Below are 8,243 nucleotides of genomic sequence, written 5' to 3'. Positions count from 1 at the left end.
CTGAACCAAACAGTTAAATGGACAGCAGACCAAATGAACCAAAATAGTTAACTGAGCACGACATTACAGAATAGAAACATGTACTAGAAGATAAGACAGTTAACAAAACAAAGAATGCTTGAGAACAGTACTACGAAATGTAGCAATTGTTGGACCAAAGTGTTAACTTAACATTACATTTCAGAGGACCAAACTGTTAACTGAACATCAGATTGCATATTAACATTACAGAGGACAAATCACTAGAAGGCACTGGCGGTGGCCTCGAGAAAACCGCACGAACTGTATTTTAAAGTAGACAACCGCGTGGCGGTGTCGATGGTGGCCTCGAACACGAGGTGCTCCTCCAAGGTCTGGCGGTCGGCACGCATGGCAGCCATAACGAGCTCGTGCGCGCATGCGGCCGCATGCTACTGAGCTCCATGTTATACTGCGTGCAAAATGGTTGTGGGCGGCGCTTAATTGGAGGAGTGGGACAGTGATTTCGGCGGAAGGTGTAGCGCCTTCGGTCGGGGCATGTTGGACAGGAAAGGAGGAGGATGGTGTGGGTGGGGTGTGAATTACCTGACCATATCGATGAGGCCGCGCAACAAGAAGAAGGGTCAACGGCGAGGAGGCCGCACAACAAGAAGAAGGGTCTCCGGCGAGGAGGCGGCGCTGCAAGAAGAAGGGTCGCCAGCGAGGAGGTGACACTGCAAGAAGAAGGGTAGCCGGCGAGGAGGCGGCGCTGCAAGAACAAGGGTCGCCGGCGAGGAGGCTGAGCTGCTAGTAAGAAGCAGTGAAGGTTTGAACTTGGAAAGCAAGGATGAACAGTGGAAATGTGGGTTTTGGTGGGAGGGAGGGGGCGGGGAGATAGATATTTCCGCGGTGGCAATTTTTTTTTCGCTCGATACCGCGAGAAACTGGCGCGCAAGTGTGGTTCAAGCAGGGGCGATGGACTGTAGACGACGAAGCTTCTTGCATAAGCCAGACAAGACGGTGCGTCAAGATATTCTATATCGCATCCCAGACGATTCTTTCTAGTAAACTGTTTGTGGTATACTGATGTCTACTACGCAACTTTATTCTTATATACTCGTGTTGGGCCTCCAAGCGTAGAGTTTTGTAGGACAGTAGAAATTTTCCCTCAAGTGGATGACCTAAGGTTTATCAATCCGTGGGAGGCGTAGGATGAAGATAGTCTCTCTCAAACGACCCTACAACCAAATACAAGAAATCTCTTGTGTCCCCAACACACCCAATACAATGGCAAATTGTATAGGTGCGCTAGTTTGACGAAGAGATCGTGATAAAAGTGTAATATTGATGGTAAAGATATATTTTTATAATCTGAATAAATAAAAACAGCAAGGTAGCGAATAGTAAATGGGCACAAAAACGGTATTGCAATGCTTGTAAATGAGGCCTAGGGTCCATACTTTCGCTAGTGCAACCTCTCAACAATGCTAATCTAATTGGATCATATAACCACCCCTCAAAGTGCGATGAAGAATCACTCCAACGTTCCTCAAAGCTATAAATTGTTTGTAGGGTACAAAACCACCTCAAAGCTTTTCTTTCCGTTTTATATATTCAACAGTTCGTACTAAAATAGCACAAAGCTATTCTTTCCGTTCGATCTATCCTAGAGTTCGTACTAAAATAACACTGAAGCAAATTCATATTCATAATACTCAATCCAACACAAAGAACTTCAAAGAGTGCCCCAAGATTTCTATCGGAGAAAGAAAGACAAGAACGTGCATCAACCCCTATGCATAGGTTACCAAAATGTCACCTCGGGAATCCGCGAGTTGAGTGCCAAAACATATATCAAGTGAATCAATACGATAACCCATTGTCACCACGAGAATTCAATTGCAAGACATATATCAAGTGTTCTCAAATCCATAAAAGCATTCAATCCTATAACAACGAAATCTCAAAGGGAAAAACTCAATTCATCACAACAAGATAGAGAGGGGAAAACACCATATGATCCAACTACATTAACAAAGCCCACGATACATCAAGATCGTGCCATCTCAAGAACACGAGAGAGAGAGAAAGATTAAACACATAGCTACTGGTACAAACCTTCAGCCCCGAGGGTGGACTACTCCCTCCTCATTGTGGTGGACGCCAGGATGATGAAGATGGCCACCGGAGATGATTCCCCCCTCCGGCAGGGTGCCGAAACGGGGTCTAGATTGGTTTTCGGTGGCTAAAGAGACCTGCGGTGGCGGAACTTCTGATCTAGGTTCACTCCGAGGGTTTCTTTTGGAATATTTGTGAATTTATAAGGTAAAGAGGGGTTGCGAGAGGCCACCGAGGTGGGCACAACCCACCTGGGCGCGCCTGGGCCCCCAGGCGCGCCCTGGTGGGTTGTGCCCCCCTCGGGGCACCCCCCAGGTGCTGCTCTGGCCCATTGGTCGTCTTCTGGTCCATAAAAAATCCACAAAATGTTTCGCGGTGTTTGGACTCAGTTTCATATTGATTTCCTGCGATGTAAAAAACATGCAAAAACAGCAACTGGCACTTGACACTATGTCAATAGGTTAGTCCCAAAAAATGATGTAAAGTTGCTATAAAATGATTGTAAAACATCTAAGAATGTTAATATAAAAGCATGGAAAAATCAAAAATTATAGATACGTTGGAGACTGCTACCTCTTGAGCACTGCGTTGGTTTCCCTTGAAGAGGAAAGGGTGATGCAGCAAAGTAGCGTAAGTATTTCCCTCAGTTTCTGAGAACCAAGGTATCAATCCAGTAGGAGGCTACGCGCGAGTCCCTCGCACCTACACAAACAAATAAATCCTCGCAACCAACGCGATAAGGGGTTGTCAATCCCTACACGGTCACTTACGAGAGTGAAATCTGATAGATATGATAAGATAATATTTTTGGTATTTTTATGATAAAGATGCAAAGTAAAGAAAGCAAAATAAAAACGGCGCCAGAAATAGCTTGTTGTTGGGAGATTAATATGATGGAAAATAGACCCGGGGGCCATAGGTTTCACTAGTGGCTTCTCTCAAGAGCATAAGTATTTTACGGTGGGTGAACAAATTACTGTTGAGCAATTGACAGAATTGAGCATAGTTATGAGAATATCTAGGTATGATCATGTATATAGGCATCACGTCCGAGACAAGTAGACCGACTCCTGCCTGCATCTACTACTATTACTCCACACATCGACCGCTATCCAGCATGCATCTAGAGTATTAAGTTCACAAGAACAGAGTAACGCTTTAAGCAAGATGACATGATGTAGAGGGATAAATTCATGCAATATGATAAAAACCCCATCTTGTTATCCTCGATGGCAACAATACAATACGTGCCTTGCTGCCCCTACTGTCACTGGGAAAGGACACCGCAAGATTGAACCCAAAGCTAAGCACTTCTCCCATTGCAAGAAAGATCAATCTAGTAGGCCAAACCAAGCTGATAATTCGAAGAGACTTGCAAAGATAACCAATCATACATAAAATAATTCAGAGAAGATTCAAATATTATTCATAGATAAACTTGATCATAAACCCACAATTCATCGGTCTCAACAAACACACCGCAAAAGAAGATTACATCGAATAGATCTCCACGAGAGAGGGGAGAACGTTGTATTGAGATTCAAAAAGAGGGAAGAAGCCATCTAGCTAATAACTATGGACCCGAAGGTCTGAGGTAAACTACTCACACTTCATCGGAGAGGCTATGGTGTTGATGTAGAAGCCCTCCGTGATCGATGCCCCCTCCGGCGGAGCTCCGGAACAGGCCCCAAGATGGGATCTCGTGGGTACAGAAGGTTGTGGCGGTGAAATTAGGTTTTTGGCTCCGTATCTGATCGTTTGGGGGTACGTAGGTATATATAGGAGGAAAGAGTATGTCGGTGGAGCAACATGGGGCCCACGAGGGTGGAGGGCGCGCCCGGGGGGGGGGGGGGTAGGCGCCCCCCTACCTCGTGGCTTCCTGCTTGATTTCTTGACGTAGGGTCCAAGTCCTCTGGATCATGTTCGTTCCGAAAATCACGTTCCCGAAGGTTTCATTCCGTTTGGACTCCGTTTGATATTCTTTTTCTGCGAAACTCTGAAATAGGCAAAAACCAACAATTCTGGGCTGGGCCTCCGGTTAATAGGTTCGTCCCAAAAATAATATAAAAGTGAATAATAAAACCCAATAATGTCCAAAACAGAAGATAATATAGCATGGAGCAATCAAAAATTATAGATATGTTGGAGACGTATCAAGCATCCCCAAGCTTAATTCCTGCTCGTCCTCGAGTAGGTAAATGATAAAACATAATTTTTGATGCGGAATGCTACTTGGCATAATTTCAATGCAACTCTTCTTAATTGTGGTATGAATATTCAGATCCGAAAGATTCAAGATAAAAGTTCATATTGACATAAAAATAATAATACTTCAAGCATACTAACTAAGCAATTATGTCCTCTCAAAATAACATGGCCAAAGAAAGTTTATCCCTACAAAATCATATAGTTTAGTCATGCTCCATTTTCGTCACACAAGAATGCTCTCATCATGCACAACCCCGATGACAAGCCACGCAATTGTTTCATACTTTAGTAATCTCAAACTTTTTCAACCTTCGCGAAATACAAGAGCGTGAGCCATGGATATAGCACTATGGGTGGAATAGAATATGATGATGGGGGTTATGTGGAGAAGACAAAAAAGGAGAAAGTCTCACATCAACGAGGCTAATCAAGGAGCTATGGAGATGCCCATCGATTGATGTTAATGCAAGGAGCAGGGATTGCCATGCAACGGATGCACTAGAGCTAATAAATATATGAAAGCTCAACAAAAGAAACTAAGTGGGTGTGCATCCAACTTGCTTGCTCACGAAGACCTAGGGCACTTGAGGAGGACCATTGTTGGAATATACAAGCCAAGTTCTATAATGAAAAATTCCCACTAGTTATATGAAAGTGACAAAACAAGAGACTCTCTATCATGAAGATTATGGTGCTACTTTGAAGCACAAGTGTGGTAAAAGGATAGTAACATTGTCCCTTCTCTCTTTTTCTCTCTTTTTTCGGCCTTCTCTTTTTTTATGGCCTTTCTCTTTTTTTTATTCCTCACTTGGGACAATGCTCTAGAAAAATGATGATCATCACACTTCTATTTATTTACAAATCAATGATTACAACTCGATACTATAACAAAGTATGACTCTATATGAATGCCTCAGGCGGTGTACCCGGATATGCAATGAACCAAGAGTGACATGTATGAAAGAATTATGAACGGTGGCTTTGCCACAAATACTATGTCAACTACATGATCATGCAAAGCAATTTGACAATGATGAACGTGTCATGATAAACGGAATGGTGGAAAGTTGCTTGGCAATATATCTCGGAATGGCTATGGAAATTCCATAATAGGTAGGTATGGTGGCTGTTTTGAGGCAGATATAAGGAGGTTTATGTGTGAAAGAGCGTATCATATCACGGGGTTTGGATGCACCGGCGAAGTTTGCACCAACTCTCAATGTGAGAAAGGGCAATGCACGGTACCGAAGAGGCTAGCAATGATGGAAAGGTGAGAGTGCGTATAATCCATGGACTCAACATTAGTCATAAAGAACTCACATACTTATTGCAAAAATATACAAGTAATCAAAAACCAAGCACTACGCGCATGCTCCTAGGGGGATAGATTGGTAGGAAAAGACCATCGCTCGTCCCCGACAGCCACTCATAAGGAGGACAATCAAAGAACACCTCATGTTTCAAATTTGTTACATAACGTTTACCATACGTGCATGCTACGGGACTTCCAAACTTCAACACAAGTATTTCTCAAATTCACAACTACTCAACTAGCACAACTTTAATCTCACTACCTCCATGTCCCAAAACAATCATCAAGCATCAAACTTCTCTTAGTATTCAACACACTCATAAGAAAGTTTTTACTATTCTTGAATACCTAGCATATTAGGATTATTTAAGCAAATTACCGTGCTATTTAGGACTCACAAAATAATCTTAGTGAAGCATGAGATATCAATAGTTTCTATAAAACCATTCCACCACTGTGCTCTAAAAGATATAAGTGAAGTACTAGAGCAAAAACTATATAACTCAAAAGATATAAGTGAAGCACATAGAGTATTTTAATAATTTCCGAATCATGTGTGTCTCTCTAGAAAGGTGTGTACAGCAAGAATGATTGTGGTAAACTAAAAAGCAAAGACTCAAATCATACAAGACGCTCCAAACAAAACACATATCATGTGGTGAATAAAAATATAGCTCCAAGTAAAGTTACCGATGGAAGTAGACGAAAGAGGGGATGCCTTCCGGGGCATCCCCAAGCTTTGGCTTTTTGGTGTCCTTATATTATATTGGGGGTGCCATGGGCATCCCCAAGCTTAGGCTCTTGCCACTCCTTGTTCCATAATCCATCAAATCTTTCACCCAAAACTTGAAAACTTCACAACACAAAACTCAGCAGAAGATCTCGTTAGCTCCGTTAGCGAAAGAAAACAAAAGACCACTTCAAGTTACTGTAATGAACTCATTATTTATTTATATTGGTGTTAAACCTACTGTATTCCAACTTCTCTATGGTTTATAAACTATTTTACTAGCCATAGATTCATCAAAATAAGCAAACAACACACGAAAAACAGAATCTGTCAAAAACAGAACAGTCTGTGGTAATCTGAAACTAACGCAAACTTCTGGAACTCAAACAAAATCAGCCAAAATAGGAAGACCTAGAAAATTTGTTTATTGATCAGCAGCAATTGGAATAAATATTTTATCACGTTCTGGTGATTTTTAACAATTATTTTCGTGAACAGAAAGTTTCTGGAATGTTCTGCAAAATCAAATAACTATCATCCAAGAAGATCCTATAGGTTTAACTTGGCACAAACAATAATTAGAACATAAAAACACATCTAACCAGAGGCTAGAACAAATATTTATTCCTAAACAGAAGCAAAAAGTGAAAAACTAAAAATAAAATTGGGTTGCCTCCCAACAAGCGCTATCGTTTAACGCCCTTAGCTAGGCATAAAAGCAAGGATAGATCTAGGTATTGCCATAATAACGGTACGGCAAGTCGTGAAAACTTTTCTCATATTCTCTACGTTCAGCAGCAAGTTTTCTTTGAGGCAAGCAAAAATAATCAAAAGGGCTAAATTTAATGGGACAAAAGTCCCCAAGATCAATCTCGGGAGGTATGGGTTCCTCCCTTGGCCCTTTGTATTGCACAACCAATTCATCATTACAAGCATTCTTTTGGCAAAAAGTCACAAGCCTTCGTTCAAGAGAAAAACCTAATCCATTATTCTGAATAGCAAAATCATCATTAAGCTCGGAAATTCTATCAACTAGAACATCGGATGGAACCTTTATCCTCAGATTTTCATTATAAGCAACGTGATCCAAAGATTATAAACGCATCATGTCTTCTTGATTAAAAAGGATAGCTTCTATGGGAGGATGACTAGCATCTACCCTATAATGCACAAAGATTTCTCTAGCCTCTTTCATTATGAATCTAAACTCATGAGCCAAAAAGATAGTGGCGGCACGCTTAATAGAAGAATGCTCAATATTACAAAATTCTAGGAATATTCTTTGTATGCAAGGATGCATATGAAGAAATTGCCTTTCAAGTTCAACTACAAGCAAAGATATTGCATCCGCAAGGCTACTTGTTTTATGAAGAATAGAGACACCCATAATGGGCAAAGCTCCGGCCAAGTAAAGAAATCTTGAATAACTCCTTTCCCAATAATATTGCCACTACCGACTCGAAACTTTTTGGTGTGCACGATAGCAGGTTCCTCAAGAGGACCATCGAAAGCATCAAAGGTTCCCAAGTTATTATTATTGCCTTCATTGGCGATAACCTCCCCAGATTCAGACATGGTGAAAGAAAGACGAGCGAAAAGAGGCAAACGAAAAAGAGAGGGCGAATAAAACGGCAAGGGTGAAGTGGGGGAGAGGAAAACGAGAGGCAAATGGCAAATAATGTAATGCGGGAGATAAGGGTTTGTGATGGGTACTTGGTATGTTGACTTTTGCGTAGACCTCCCTGGCAACGGCGCCAGAAATCCTTCTTGCTACCTCTTGAGCACTGCGTTGGTTTTCCCTTGAAGAGGAAAGGGTGATGCAGCAAAGTAGCGTAATTATTTCCCTCAGTTTTCGAGAACCAAGGTATCAATCCAGTAGGAGGCTACGCGCGAGTCCCTCACACCTACACAAACAAA

This window comes from Aegilops tauschii, chromosome 5 (genome assembly GCF_002575655.3).
Source record: "Aegilops tauschii subsp. strangulata cultivar AL8/78 chromosome 5, Aet v6.0, whole genome shotgun sequence".
Classification (NCBI taxonomy): Eukaryota; Viridiplantae; Streptophyta; class Magnoliopsida; order Poales; family Poaceae; genus Aegilops; species Aegilops tauschii.
This window is presented reverse-complemented; position numbering follows the sequence as displayed.